Source organism: Balaenoptera borealis (assembly GCF_965194805.1).
Source record: "Balaenoptera borealis genome assembly, chromosome: 13".
NCBI lineage: Eukaryota > Metazoa > Chordata > Mammalia > Artiodactyla > Balaenopteridae > Balaenoptera > Balaenoptera borealis.
The window spans coordinates 48995480-49010832 of record NC_138870.1 but is presented as its reverse complement, the minus strand read 5'-3'; the positions used below and the strand labels follow the sequence as shown (position 1 = coordinate 49010832).

The following is a 15353-nucleotide window of genomic DNA, read 5'->3' as shown; positions in this document are numbered from 1 at the left end:
CATGCCTCTGACCAGGTCTCCCCACCCTCAAGCACCCAATCTCACCATGGCACTGCCATGCTCCTAGATGGCCATCTAGTCTCTTTCTGTGAGGGCATAGTTCCAAGCCTCCTTCAGGACATATGGGGACAGAAGCGAAACCAGGGAAGAAGCACTTGTAAACACCCAGAGGAAAGATGGAAGAGCCCTGGGGGGAGGGGAAGAAGAGCAGGAAACTCAGCCATATCTGAAGGTGAATGGGGGTGTGGAGAGGAGGTACTGGGGCCAGGGATGCTAGGATTTAGAACAAAGTCTTATCTTTCGTGGGAGCCATTTGTCAATGTCTGTTGGTATTAAAGAAAGAGTTTTATTACTCTATTGACACTGTCTCTTTGTCCTCCCTGGCACCACTAATCCCTTAATGATTCCCAGGGGAACCAGAACTGTAATTACACTTCCAGTTACTCTTGATTCCCTGGCCAGCCTGGATATCACAGTTCTGTCAACCCTCCCTTCCCTACCACGGCTTCTTTTGTCTCTTTCCCTTTCAAAGGCAGTCATTCTTATTTCTGAACCACCCCTATTCTTAATCTTTTTCAATTTCTATAAAAAGCAAAACTACATGTTTTCTAGTAAAAAGGAAACTCATCCTCTTTCGGAAATTGTCCTTGTCTTTGAAAATCATGTAGCCATTTCAGTGGGAAGGGCATGAAGAAAAAAAAAATCATTACAATCATCTTCAACTCTTTGACTGCAGTTGAGTAAAACGTGAAGAGCCTCAGGTTATGCGACTTAAGGCCAATAGTTTCATTTATCAGAGAAAGATAAGGTAAGCCCTAAACAAATCCAGTGGCATGCTTGTTTTCTGACCTGTCATTGAACGTTATCAGTTGTCACTTTGGCTTGCAGACCGACATTAAAAAGGATGAAAATATTGCTTTCTTAGTACAGATTCCTATTGACACTGCTTTTGTTCAGGCTATGATGTGCTGACAAATTAGCCCAGGAAAACAGAGGGGGAAAGACTGTCTCAATTTCTGCTTGTTAGCAGCTTTAATATTACCAGAGCAGTTATCCTTCCATATGTTCCCAACTCTTCACTTCTTATTAAGGAATGAGGTCTGCGTAAATTAATGGATGGCAAACTAGATTGTGAATTCTGTGGGCGGGGAGCTTGTTTTAAACGCCCACAGCACTCAGCATACTTCTGGGCACGTGGAAAATACTCAGTAATTCTTGTTCGATCACATAGCTCACAAGTTGTTCAATATTAATATTCTATACTCAGTCTGTTTCCCTGAGTGTTAAAAATCCACACTAATATTGCACTGGTTCTGTATCGATAGCAAAGTCTTTTTTTCGTGGCTTTTGTGAATACAGTGGGAAAATCTTTAATAATGCTGGTTAAGGGGTTTTATCTTGAGCTTTTTCTGCACTTAGTAATAAAATTGGAGGAGACAAGGCCTTTTAGCACACTCAGATCCATGTAATACACTTCACATTATAATGGCAGGTTCTATTTTAGCACATTTCATACTAAGAAATAGTGTTGATAAGTATGATACTGCTTGGAGTGGTGATTAATGCCTTAATATGTTTGACCAGCCAGAATTCACTAAATAATTTCAAACTCCTCTTTGCTCTCTGTACTCTGTAGACTAAAATAGCGCAAATTACTTGGGGGGAGCATCTCTCAGCCCTAACCTCTTTGCTTGTATCAATAATAGGGGAATTATAACATCTGTCCAGCCTACCGCTCAGATTTGTTGTGAGGGTCAAATGGGATAATGCATGAGAAAATAATTTGTAAACTGCAAAGCTTCGCACAAATGCTAGTTATTATAATTTGCATTGTACATAGGTCAAAGCCTTCCTAGGCAAAGATCCATTCTCAACTTCTCAAATAAACATTTTAAACTATTTCTAAGTCTGCAGCATGTAATGTCAACTATTTCTTTCTGTGCCACAGGTCAACGATGATAGTGCCTAGTCACTTATTTCATCTGACGGGCCCCTAAATAAAAATAATTAAAAGCTAATCTGCATACCACATATTCTTCATTGCCATATAGAGCCTTACAAGCTAGTAACAGATCAATTAATCAATGTTTCCCTCAATTATGGTCTGTCAGCAGATCAATCTACCAAACCGATCAAGAATATTATGGGCTTACTGTTGTGCAGGAATGAATTTTGCAGCTGCAGAGCCATTTCTCTTGAAAACAAAGCGCGAGAAATTATTGTTATACCTTATCTTTTCTGCAAGCATAAGAAGTTTCCAGCTGACGAAAAGGTTATGTTGACAAATTCACAGTAAGACACTTGGAATCCATGGGTAAGCTTTGTGAAGGATGTGGCCCTAGCACAGAGAACTGGAGACATTCTGAGAAAGACCTCATCTGTTTCTTCTGGCACATCAGGGAAATGAACCCCACCAGTGTATTCCTTTGTGGGTAAGAAAGAGCACAACGCCCTGTTTCTGAACCTACATAAAGGAATTGATAATATTGTCGCTACTCTTGGAAAAGGCATGAGATTCCAAGGTGGCTGTCTTTGTATGTTTGTGTATATTCATTGCGATGTGTAGGACAATAAGACAGTTTTCACTAAGCATGGAAACCATTTTAACTTAAATGCAAACTTTTAAGTAAGGAAGAATTTTAATATTTTGTTCCTCTAACAAATATCCCTCGACACATTTCACTTACTACGGAATCCCACCTTATTTGGTTTTACTTTTTCTTTTATTTTCTCCTTCTCTGAAAGAGAATATGGTAAGGAGAGAAACACAGGGATCTGACTGCTTAGACAGACTTGGCCTTCACTGTACTCAACTAGGCACATGGGGCTCTTGAAGGTTTGTTTCCCCTTCTGGAATATGAAAAGCTTAGTGCACGATGAACTTCTTCTTAGGAAAGTTATCCCAAATAAGTTTTCATTTCTAAGGTAGCAAGTGGTAGATTCCGGGTAACTGGCAGGGGGTTATGTGACCCTAGAAGCACTTAAATCATGAGTCCTCTATCTGTTTCTCTCTTTCCTTGGTCATTCTATCCCCTTCCTCTAGATAATTTAATCTGTGTTATAATTTACAGCCAGAAAAAATTTAGATTGTGTTTCTGTCACTGACTTTTCAACCCTTTCAAAAAATTATCAGTACCTGGGTCCCACCCCTAGATATTTAGTTGGTTTGAGGTAGGGCCTGGGAAGCCGTACTATTTAGAATCTCCTTGAGTAGTTTTAATGTGTGGCCAGGGTTGAGAACCACAGTCTAGAATGTAATTTGTAATGGATCTTGAAAAAACTAACTTTGTTTGGGAAATGCTATGGTTTATGGGAATTAATGTTTATATTATAAACTGTTGCCTGGTCACGTTTTAAAGAAATGTACTTAAGTTTCTAAAACGCTGCAGGTACGGGCCTTGTATTAATGCATTCTTATGTATCCTGTTAACCCTGTGGAATGTTGGAGAAGTGCAGCATATGAAAGAAGAAAAATAATCCACTTTTGGAGATTTAGAAGGAACTACGGAAGCTCCCACGGATGCCCCAAGCAGAAGCTGCCCAAGGTGAGTTAGATTATAACCAGGCTAATAAAAGAAGTTCCTTTGGCTGATATTAAGAAGAAAAAGAACAATGAAAGAGGAAATTGTTTTGTATATACCTTGAGTGACTAATTTATTTAGGGAAACAGGAAGAAGAGACTCATTTGGTGGGGAGAGAGGCTTTCATTTCCTCATAAGAACAAAGAATTAATAGTGGAGCATGGGGAGCTGGGGATTTTGACAGGTTATATAACAAAGGTGACACCTTGTTCCAGTGTAAATTTAATTGAATAATATCCTGATGCCTTTTGGAGCTTTCTGAAGAAAATAAGCAAAAGATATTCATGAAGTTCTTTGGAAATAGGAACTGCTCACTCCCTTGGCCTAAATGGATATGTAAATGTAATGATGGATTGGAGCAGTAGTTTCTCAAATGTACAGGCAAGACATCTCAGACTGGGATTACCTTCTCCCTTAAGGGGAGCAACAACCTCTCAGGTAAGTCATTGGATTAAGCGATTTCCTTTAGGAGGAGCTCAAGACTCAGATATGCTACACAAAGAGCCAATTGTTTGGTAGAGGTCAAGGGCACTTAAGTGGCTTAAGTGGAGTTTTTTGGTGCAATAAGCAGGGGTCTCTACCTCTTTTGAGGTTTCTCTCTCTCTCTCCCTCCCCCTGTCTCTATCTTGGATTCTTGCTACTTCCTTTTGGTTTGCTTTGTGTTGCTTTTTGCTATTTTATCTCTTCCCTTAGAGCTGAGATAAGAGCCAATTATATAGAGCCAATTATATGAGCCAATTATATAGAGCCAATTATATAAGCCAATTATATAAGAGCCAATTATATAGGTTCTTGCAGAGGAAAAACATCCTCCCTTTCAGTTCTTCAAGTTCTACACTTCAAAAGGGAATGGAGGAATGACTTATTTTCAAAACAGAAATAGACCCCCAGACATAGAAAATAAACTCATGGTTACCAAAGGGAAAGTGGGGGAGGGATAAATTAGAAATTTGGGATTAACAGATATACACTACTATATATAAAATAAACAACGAGGACCTACTGTACAGCACAGGGAACTATATTCAATATCTTGTAATAACCTATAATGAAAAAGAATCTGAAAAAGAATATATGTATGTATATACATACACACACATGTATAACTGACACTTTGCTGTACACCTGAAACACTGTAAATCAACTTTACTTCAATTTTTAAAAAAAATTTTAATAAAAGGGAATGAAGTAAAGGAAGCTTAGAATGGGTGATTCAAGTCTACTCTGCTATAGGCTGAAATGAGAACCTTCTTTCTCTTGGATTCATCTTTTGACCACCCAAAAGATGATGAAACTCCAGCCAAGATGAAGGAGTAGCCCTGGGGAAAGGAGCCAAGAGAGCCCGTTGGCCTGCTCCTGGTAAAGGGTCTTGGAATAGATGTACAAATGGGATCACGGAGGCTCTCATTTCATCTATTCCAGTTCACTGTATTTAGAAACAAGAGCCCCATGATGGGAAACTAGAGAAGAAGTGGGGCCACAGCCCCAGCTAAACTAATTATAGATCTTCTTCAGAATAACCACAATATCAGCAGTGCCGAAAATACAGATATTTGGCTCCTGGGCATCTCTACTTCCCTCTATGGAGTATGCAACAATTAGCAATTAAAGTTGGTGCCCTATGCTCTCACCCTTACTTCTTTATCTCCTCTCCTTGCTCATCTGGAGTCACATGGTTTACTAAATCTCATGCCTCATCCTGCTTTGAATGCTACATTAAATAAATGTTATGACTGGTCTTATCTCCCTGTCCGAGTCAACCTACCTTTTCTAAGCAATGGTTTGAGCCCCAATTTTTACCTAAATACTTAGAAACTCTGTAATTTTTGTTAAAATGCAATATTCTCTATATCTTCCCCTATGTTCTACATAAAGATATCTGAAACTTTCATCTAGTGTTGGCTAAAAACAAACAAACAAACAAACAGAAAAACAACACAAGGACCAGTATTCCTTGTGAGTTGCAAGTTAAGAATTAAAGCTCAGAGGTCACTGACCACTGATTTCTAGAATCTAGCACTAGACCATTATTCTTGCTTTTAAGCAGTCAATTTTATTTTCCTGAATTATGCATTAATAGTAGCACGAAAGCAACACTTTGTTGTTTTGTTTGCTTGTTTGTTTTAACAAACACATATTTTATTTATTTAATTTGTCATCATCCACCTCAGAGTAAAATATCTCTTGTGACACTGTGGGCTAAATTACAAATGAATGGAAACATTAGCAAATGAGAACATTGCAGTTATTTCATTATAATGTGATTCAATTTTCTTCTCCAAATGTTTGTTTTACAGCCCAGTTCTTCAGGAAAAGGGCACAGAGGCCATTTGGATAAGTACAGCAACCCAGACTTTCTTTTATTTTTTTAAATTTCATTTATTTTTGGCTGTGTTGGGTCTTCGTTGCTGCGCTCGGGCTTTCTCTAGTTGTGGGGAGCAGGGCTACTCTTTGTTGTGGTGCGCGGGCTTCTCACTGCAGTGGCTTCTCTTGTTGCAGAGCACAGGCTCTAGGCGTGCGGGCTTCAGTAGTTGTGGCACGTGGGCTCAGTAGTTGTGGCACACGGGCTTAGTTGCTCCACGGCATGTGGGATGTTCCCAGACCAGGGCTCGAACCCGTGTCCCCTGCATTGGCTGGCAGATTCTTAACCATTGAGCCACCAGGGAAGTCCCCCATACTTTCATTTTATATCAACAAAGATGAAGATACAATCATTCAAGACCAAAAATGAAGTATAAATGGAAGATTGGAAGATATATTTCTCCAGCAGGTTCTCTTTTAAAAAATTACAGTATTCAAATGCACTCCAAATTCAGGGATTGAAGTGTCCAGAACTGTGAAAAGTCTGAGACTTTTTTCCCTATTCACAACGTAACAAGTTACCCAGCCACATTTTCATAGGTGCTGGCAGAAGACACGAGACTCCTGGGTCAGAGACAAAGGACTCATAGCACAGCCAGCAGCATGAGCTTTGTGTTCATGGCAGGGCCCCTCTCCCTCCCGTGCCCACATCACATAGAGACAGTGTGGAACAGCCACGGTGGATACTGAGCTTGCAAGGGGTTTGCATCACAGCTGAAGAATCCCCAGCTTAGGGATCCCAAATCTTCTATAATGTGCTACAAGCAAACCTACGCCAACCTTTGCCCCAGAAGGGCACATTATCTTTATTATACAGAAAAGTAAGCAAATCTAATCTCTGCTCCATAGAGAAACATGATTCCTGTGTTTCAAGGCTGTTCTCCGTATAAACATTCTGAGAAGATAATCCAGAACAAAAGGGTGCCAGTGCCGCTGCTAACAAGACATGCAGAGAGATCCATGGAGAATGGTCCCCCAACATGAAGTTCATTATCAAGCAGCCCATCAAAGTTGATTCTAGTTCACATAGTAATGAATGAAAGCACATTTTTGTTTATTCTCTAATAATCCACCTCCTCCCAATTAGACTCTGAACTCCTAGAAGGAAGAGATAGTCTGGTTTGTCTTCATATCTCCATGGTATAGTTCAGAACCCTGCACACCTAGTAAGTGCATTATAGATGTTTGATAAATGAGCAAATGATTGGGACCACACAGCAAAATTTACTTTATGATAATCTAAAGACATAAAATATGTCACATGAGGGAGGAATTAATTTTAATATTCATTCCTTATTATATTCAGGAATAAACTGATCCTTAATAGATATGGGTACCCATGTGTACCAAAGCCTCTAGACAGAAGTTTTCATTAAATTTTTCTTAAAAGTTATTTTATGATTATGTCTTAGAATAAGGAGCTTTTCCAGGCAAAATGGTTGATTAGTGTGCTGTTAAACTAGCTAAAATAGTTCCTTGGCCTAGGTCTCATCTCGGTATTTATGGAATCCCCTTAATGGCTGGTAGTTAAATTTAGTAAGTCTTACACGGTTTTGTGTAACCACCAAAAGTGATCACTTAGAAATACTGAAGTAGCCACTAGGAGAAGAAGTCAGAACATTTCAACATCTAGTCCTCATATCTTAACCCTTACCTCCCTAATAAAGTGCTGATCTCTTGGATTTAGTTTCCATTCTTGTGGATCATCTTAAGGACGTATGGATGATAAGAATCATCATATATATAAAACAACAAAAATAATGACAAGGCAAGTCTTAAAATTGTCTTCGACTTTTAAGGCATCTAGTAAAATGATGCTGGAGCTTAGAGGCTAAAACTTAGAATGACTGCCAAGGTCCTGGTCCAGGCACTAGGCAGGAAGTCTAAGATTCCTGATCTATTATGGCTCCCAGGATGGGCCCAGAACCAGGATGGAGGTAGAGAGGACACCCACAGAAATCCATGGGCATGTTTATAATGCATTTAATGGACTTACATGATACAGTAACATTCATCCTGGAGTTGACAAAAATCAAGCTGGTGAAGGACATTCGAAGTGTCCATTTGAAAATACCACATTGACTTAGAGTAGATCTGTGGCCAAGGTCCAGCGCCCCTGTTTACCTATGTGAGTTTGGGTTACTTAAATAATCTGTAGAAATATCTGTAGTAATACCCACCTCACAGGTCTGCTTTAGGTACTGAGTGAATTAATAGATGTGAAAGGGCTTCGCATATTATGATATGAATGGTGATTATTATCATTGCTCAGATGACATGATATGAAGGCTATTTGCTTGGGTTAGTGACATGACAGAATAGAAAAGCTGTACTCCATTCAGGCCTTCACTGAAAAGTAAACCAGGCAACCAGGATTTTGGCAAAATTGATAGAAGGACTACCAAATTAAAAAGTGAGAACAAATCAGATATCTCTCTGTAAATATTATAATAGCCTTGAAATGTCTAAAGGTTAACTATAATATTTGAGCTATGTGATTTTCAGATTGCGTAGCAGATTGGTTTCCAGAACTGCAGTGGAATTAATTTGTTTAGATTAACTTTTGAGCAAATCTGTATCCTAAAAGCCTATCATCCTACATTAAGCCACCAGGTTAAGCACAAAGGCTCCTCAAGAATGGCTTCTCTATCTTGTGACTTCTTACTTATTTTAGCCTTTCTCACCTCCACTGAAATCTTGGGAATACACAGATCAGAGACCACAGAAAATAACTTTAGTACCTGTGCATAATTATAACGCTAAATACAAATAGCACTTGTTCCATTAGTATAAGTGGTACAATTTTTGTGGCGATAGTAAATGATGATCCCCTTTTTAAGTGACTTCTTAAATGTGTGAAATAAACAAGATGTGGTGGGTTAGAAAAAAAATGTTTTGACTCATCTAAAAAATTTCTGCACCTTTTGGTATTTCTCCAAGGATGTAAATTTTTCTTGGAGGCTTAATGAAGGGGCTAGCAGCTGGTGTATGATTAATAAATGTTGAATGGAAGGAAAAAAAGAAAGGAAGAGGGGGAGGGAATGGGGAAGGAAAAAAGGAGGGATAAAGATAATAAGGAAGAAAAGAAAGAGGGAAGGAAAGAGGAAAAGAAGGAAGAAGGGAAAGAAGGAGGAAAGAATGAAGGAAGAGAGAAGAAGAGAAAAAGAGAGAGAGAGAGAGAGAGGAAACAGAGAGGGAGGGGTGAAGGAAAAAGAAGAAGGAAGGAAAGAAACAAGGGAGGAAGGAGAGGAGGGAGGAAAAACTCCTATCATATAGAATGTTAAAAAACTGCAACCTTCAGTTACCAATCAAGAAAGTTCGTTTGAATTCAGTTATCAAATGACCCGGCACAACGTGACTTCTCTCACTGTGGTCAATCTAACACCTCCAAGAATCAAAGCAGGGCACTTGCTTTTTGCGTCAACCATTTCGACATACCTCCACCTGTGAATGTGTGAACACTTCTTACATTCAACCCATCCCTGAGCCTCAACCAACTCCTCCCCCCTCTCTGCCCTTCACTCCCTGCTTTCCCTCCCTCTCTCTCCACAGTGGGCTCTGCCCAGTGCCTGAGCCTGACTCCAGTCTGAAGCTGTGCCTTGTCTCTGAGCCTTAGGGAAATATTGAGTTTTGTGGTCAACTGGGGTAAGAATGTCACTGACCCCATTGCTTAGTAATTTAAAATTTTAAATGTTAATGAGTATCTAAAAAGAAAAACCATATCAAACAGTCTTGGCATTAAACTGCTCCCCCTTCTAAATGGCAGCATTAAATTGGCTACATCCAATTATCTTGTACCTACTATTAAGCTGTTGCTTTCTACTGCGGTCATGTTTTCATCATCAATGTCCAACAAAGACAACTAATGCAATCTTGCATCACGATTTGGGGGAGGCCCTAACAATTTCTAATTAGCTTCCCCTTGATCAATAATTCTAGACGAGTGCCAATTTAATCAGGCCTTTGGTGCACAGAAGGTATCACTTACTTTAGTAGATCAGAGCAATGGAGGGTTGGTTGCTGGGTTTTTTCTTTTTTTTTCTTTTTTTCTTCATCATAGAATAAAGAAAGCCCTCTTGTGGGCTCTTACTCCACACAAATACACCCTCATCTGAAGTCTTGAAAAGAAAGCATTGACTTTGCCATAAAAGACATGCTAACTATTAGTTGTGATACTGACACTGCTTATGCACCTAACTGATGACTTACACACTGTTCCCCATCCTTACTTTTACCCTCAACCTTTCTCTCCCCTGGGCCCTGTTTGTCAGCTGTGTAATTGCCTCTTGTTGATGGTCTTTCCAAATTTCCAGATTCCTTAATCTTTCTTTTACCACTCAGTGTTGCACCATCAGCTTTTTGTTAATCTCCTCTGATGCATATTGACATGCCCTTCCTTCATCCTTCCAGGCTCCTTGATCTCCTCTTTAGCCCTCTTCCTATACCTGAGAGAATAAGCCTAGCACCAGTGGCTGCCTCCTTTCCAACTACTTTGTCCTCTTGATCTCTGAATTCCCATTTCTCTTAAGCCTTTCTGATGTTTTTCTGGGCTTCTCGATTGCTAGTCAATGTCTCTTCTCTTTTTAGTTTATTCATCATTTTAATTTCATTTTTACTTCCATTTAAGCTTTCATTTATTCAACAGAAGGTACTGATGGCCTATTACCAACCAGATCCTGCCTATAAAATCTCCATACCGATTATATCAACAACAGATTCTTATGCATCATTCATATCTAAACTTGCCATTTCTTGATATACATACGTTTTGTGGATGAATAGTGAAAGTTAGAGGATGAAAGCCCTTCTCGGTTACCTATGCGAGCTTGGGTTACTCACAATTCATGGGAACACAGCTCTGTTAGCGGAGCACATCTATTATGAGTGCGTGACATTAACACTGCTTGGGCACAGCTGCTTGCTGAAGGAATGAGGAATGTTTGGGGAGGTGGGAGAGGAAAGCTTAGCCTGGAATGACTAGCACAGCTCCACGGATTCTTTCAGAACTGCCAGTACTCACTTTCTCTACGGCAGAATATGACCCTTATCTAGCTTTAAAGGTCAAAACAATGAAGAAAATAATTGACATCATACCTTCATTTCATTAAAAATTACCTAAGCCTGTGATTGCTAGATTGCATTATTTCAGTTCTCAGTCATCCAGGTCCTCTGGGCATAGCAGAGGACAATTTTTAATAGAAGGCTTAAGAAAAAGGGAAGGAAGGAAAACAATCAGAACGAGAGAAAAAGAATCATGGAAATCTGGTTGTAGGGTTTATACAGAAAGATCTTTATTTTGGGTTGTGCTGTGTTGACTTGTATGATAAATGTAGTTTATGATCATCTCAATTGAGGAGATTTTCGTTCTCTCTTAAAGAGTGCTCCACAGCTAAGCTAATTGCTTTTACAATTCAAGGAGAGGGATGTTTAAGTCGATCTCCCTCTCCAAGTAACTCTGAAATTCAAAAAATGGAAGGCATAAAAAGTAAAAACTCACTTCACCAAAAGGACAATTTAGGGTGTATGAAGGAACAGTTTGTACTTTTGCTGAGTTCGGAAAACATTCTTTTAGAGGGCAACTATGAAATTGAGTAGTGAACCAGCGACTTAGTAAAATTGCTGGCTGGAGGGCAAGCCTGCTTTTATCCGTCGCATCTCATCCACAGCCCAGGAACACCCAGCAAGATTGTTTGCCGAAGTGCTACACTGCCATCTGCAGGAACTGTCTCACCTGAGCGCGACATCTTAGATCAGGTCACACCACCCGGTATGTCTCCTTTTGGTGTGCTATCTTTACTAGAAGACTACAGTTAATTTTTCATTAAGAGTAATCACTCTGTGAAAAGCCCAGGTCGTCATCAACTTAACGTCAGCAAGCAAGGGACTAAATAACCTTAAGGGGTACGTTTCCTTGTTGCAGGGAGAGCTATTCTTAAACCTAAAAGACTTCCTTTAAAAAACTTAATAAATCAGTAATGCATCTACCGTATTGTTCTTCGTTTTCAAAGTATGATTATACAAACAACAAGCACTTAGCTAGGAGCAGACCATTTTCCTTGACCTTCGTTTCTAAAATATTCTCCAAATAAAGAGCTCATTTACGTGTAGAGCCGTGTGAATAGGATACCCTTTAAAAAAAAAAAAAGGCACACTTGTATATTTGGTATTTGAAACATGATTAGAGGTTCCTATCTCTAGAGCACAGCTTAATCCAAGGCAGTCTACATAGCCTTGGTCCCCAGATGATGGTTTGGGGTCTGTTCAGCAGGTGAAGCCCCATGTTGAGCAATGCCAAATTATTCTAGAGTTGAGACTCCTACAAAGGTAATTCCATATTTATTCATACAGTTGCTCCCTTAGACAGAGCAGGATAACTTTTTCATATGCGACCAAAGATGACCAATAAACCCAGAAAAAGCTCAGTATCAAATGAAACAATAACTCCCAGGCTAGTTTGACAACACTGTCTCTGCTCTGATAGTAAGTCTGTGTGCCTGATTTGATAAACCACAGACAACAGTATGCTAAAGCATTCCAGATCCTCTCCTTTTTGCTCCAGACAAATGCTCAAAAGACAACAGTTTTTTAAACATAGCAGAAGCACATTTAGGAGGATACAGAGGCCCCAGAAAATGTGAGGTTTCTTTCCCTGCTTTCTGGTGGATCAACTGTAACAGCAATGTTGACTTACTGAAAATGATATGAAAATCAGAAGGATAATTAAAGCTCGTTTCTACTTGAAGCAGCAGCCTGAAATTTTCATTGAATTTACACAAATTAGAGAAAAATCAAAGTTGGCACTATCTCATTTTGAGGTTTTTTACTCTTACCAAGAAGGTCCATCTTCTCAGTGGGAAGGAGGGGAAGGGCACGGTGTCGTGTAGGTTTATTGCTGCTGCTTCCTACCACTGTTTTTCTTCCCTCTGTTTCATCTTTTTGATTTTTTTAATTGACTTAATCTTGCTCTACTGTTTGCATCTTTGAAAGAAACTCTAAATCCTTTTTAGGATACGGTGAGAAGAAAAATAAATAGGTATATGAATTTTGCAGCTGCAATTTATGATGGTCCTCAGATTTTCACTGTTAATCTCTCTCTGGAATTCTACGGATCTGTTCAAATGGACAAAACCAATCACGTCTGTCATGAATCCAGTCACTTCCCATGACTGACCTAGTGTGGTTCAATGTGCAGCTTCCCTTGCCCAGGCAAGGGGCCATGTGTGCAGCCAGCTCGCCACGGCCCCCATGCAAGGAACTTTAGCAGGACCTTCAGAACCAGGGGTCTTTCATCTGTGGATTACTTTCCTGGGGCTGCCAAAACAAATGACCACATACCGGCTGGCTCATAACAAAAGAAATGTATTCCCTCACAGTTCTGGACGCCAGACGTCTGAAATCAAGGTATCCCCAGGCCCATGCTCTCTCTGAAGCCTTTAGAAGAGGACCCTTATTTGACTCTTCTAGCTTCTGATGTTGCCAGTAACCTTGGTGTTCCCGGGCTTGGAGATGCCTCACTCCAATCTCTGCCTCCTTCCCATGGCCTTCTCCCCTGTGTCTCTGTCTTCACATGGTGTCCTCCTCTCTGTATCTGTGTCCAAATATCCCTCTTCTTAGAAGGACACCAGGGGACCTCCCTGGTGGTCCAGTGGCTAAGACTCTGCACTCCCAGTGCAGGGATCCCAGGTTCGATCCCTGGTCAGGGAACTATATCCCACATGCCGTAACTAAAATAAATAAATAAATAAATAAAATAAAGAAGGACACCAGTCACTGGATTAGGGTCCACCCTAATTCAGTGTGGCCTCAGTTGCACTTGATTTTGTCCACAAAGGTCTATTACCATATAAAGTCATCTGGGAGATACCAGGCAGGTATGGATTTGGGGGGATACTATTCAACCCAGTACAATGTGTGGAACTGGAATAATAGTAGCTACCAGAGACAGCTGTGTGACAATACACGGGACTCTCCATGGCACATACTGAGCACAGATTTAAAATTTAACCACGCCCGTCTCTACTTCTCATAGTCTTGTCCACAGTGATGACTGTTCTATCAGAAGCCCAAACTCAGTTGTCTTCTTTGCTTTTATTTTTGTATGTTTCTCTTTAAAGCAAGCTTTCTTGGTTCACTTTCAATATTTTGCACTGTTTTCCAATTTGATCAAGGTAGTATGCCTACATATATCAAGCAACATACTTTTCTACAAAAGGCAAGGAACTGCACCAATTATTTGACACTCTTGGTGGGAAAGCAGGTGAGGTAGGAGTGTGGAGCAGAGAGGATTTTGTTTACAGATGCTGGCTAGAGGCTAGAAGCATCTGCTCTGGGACCCAACAGCTCTTTTAAGTTTGTTTGCCCTGGACCTTCCTCAGAATTCCATTCACCCTCACCTCCCTCTCAGTCTTTTCCTATTGCTTCTAGAGACTGCAAGTGGTACTTTATTTTTCCCCTTTCCCCTCCAATAATCCAGAGAAGCTAGTGAAAGCTTAAAGAAGACCAGGCAAAGTTAACGTGAAAAGACACGTTCAGATGCAATTCAGAGCAATACCAAGTAATTATTCGACTCCAGCAGACTCAAAACAGAGCCTCCAGTGAGAGTGAGAAATAAGAGATTATTCTATCCATTTGAGGTTCTTATTAACCTAACAGCCTTTCTCACCATCACTCACACTCCGGAGAAGTTTGGCATGGAATGAATCCTGGATGCTAAGCTTTGGCCTCACTTAAAGAGGACTAGCTCCAGGTTTATCACGGTGCAGCAACAATTCTAGTTTTAAAATATTTTAATGTGTGTCTTTCCCAGCAGCAGGTGTGTACAGGCTTCACCTGGTCAGGATAAATGCCCTCTGCACTCAATACACAGCAATGACCATCCATTCTTGCATCCTGGAATCCGTTCCTGGGATTCTTGATGCAGAGCACGTTGATGGCAGCTCAGGACAGGCATGCTGGTGCTTGTTACCAGCGTGTCCTTAAGGTGCACCGGCCACGCAGAGAACCTCTGTAGACACAATCTCCTCCCACACACGCTTGTTCTTCAGTCGGGGCACACACATGGCAGGAAAAACTGGAACATCCTTCTTTTAGAGGGAAAATTTGGAACCAAGAGTTGATGTTTCCACATCTGTGTTGGCAATGGAAGTCACTTAAGGTGACTACAACTCTTGCGATCTAAGCCAGAACCAGGAAGGAACACAATTACACTGGGACTATACTGGTAAGATTAGAGCTATGTTAGGAGGAACAACAGTCTTTTTCATAAGAGACAACTATGTTGTCCCTAACAGAAGCTAATGCTCGCTTCAGCAAGGAGCCCTGTCTTGTAAATAAACCAGAGCAAATTAACCTCTCGGCTCTGGCAGATGAGAAGACCAGGATGGGATTGGAATACTTCACCCTGAATCGAAG

At 40.3% G+C, this 15353-nt stretch overlaps 1 long non-coding RNA gene across 1 annotated transcript in view; it reads left to right on the top strand.

The window, feature by feature from the left end:
* LOC309609599 overlaps positions 1-15353 on the top strand; it is a 387652-nt gene that overhangs the window by 359600 nt on the left and 12699 nt on the right. The gene's annotated exons all lie outside the window — the stretch shown is intronic.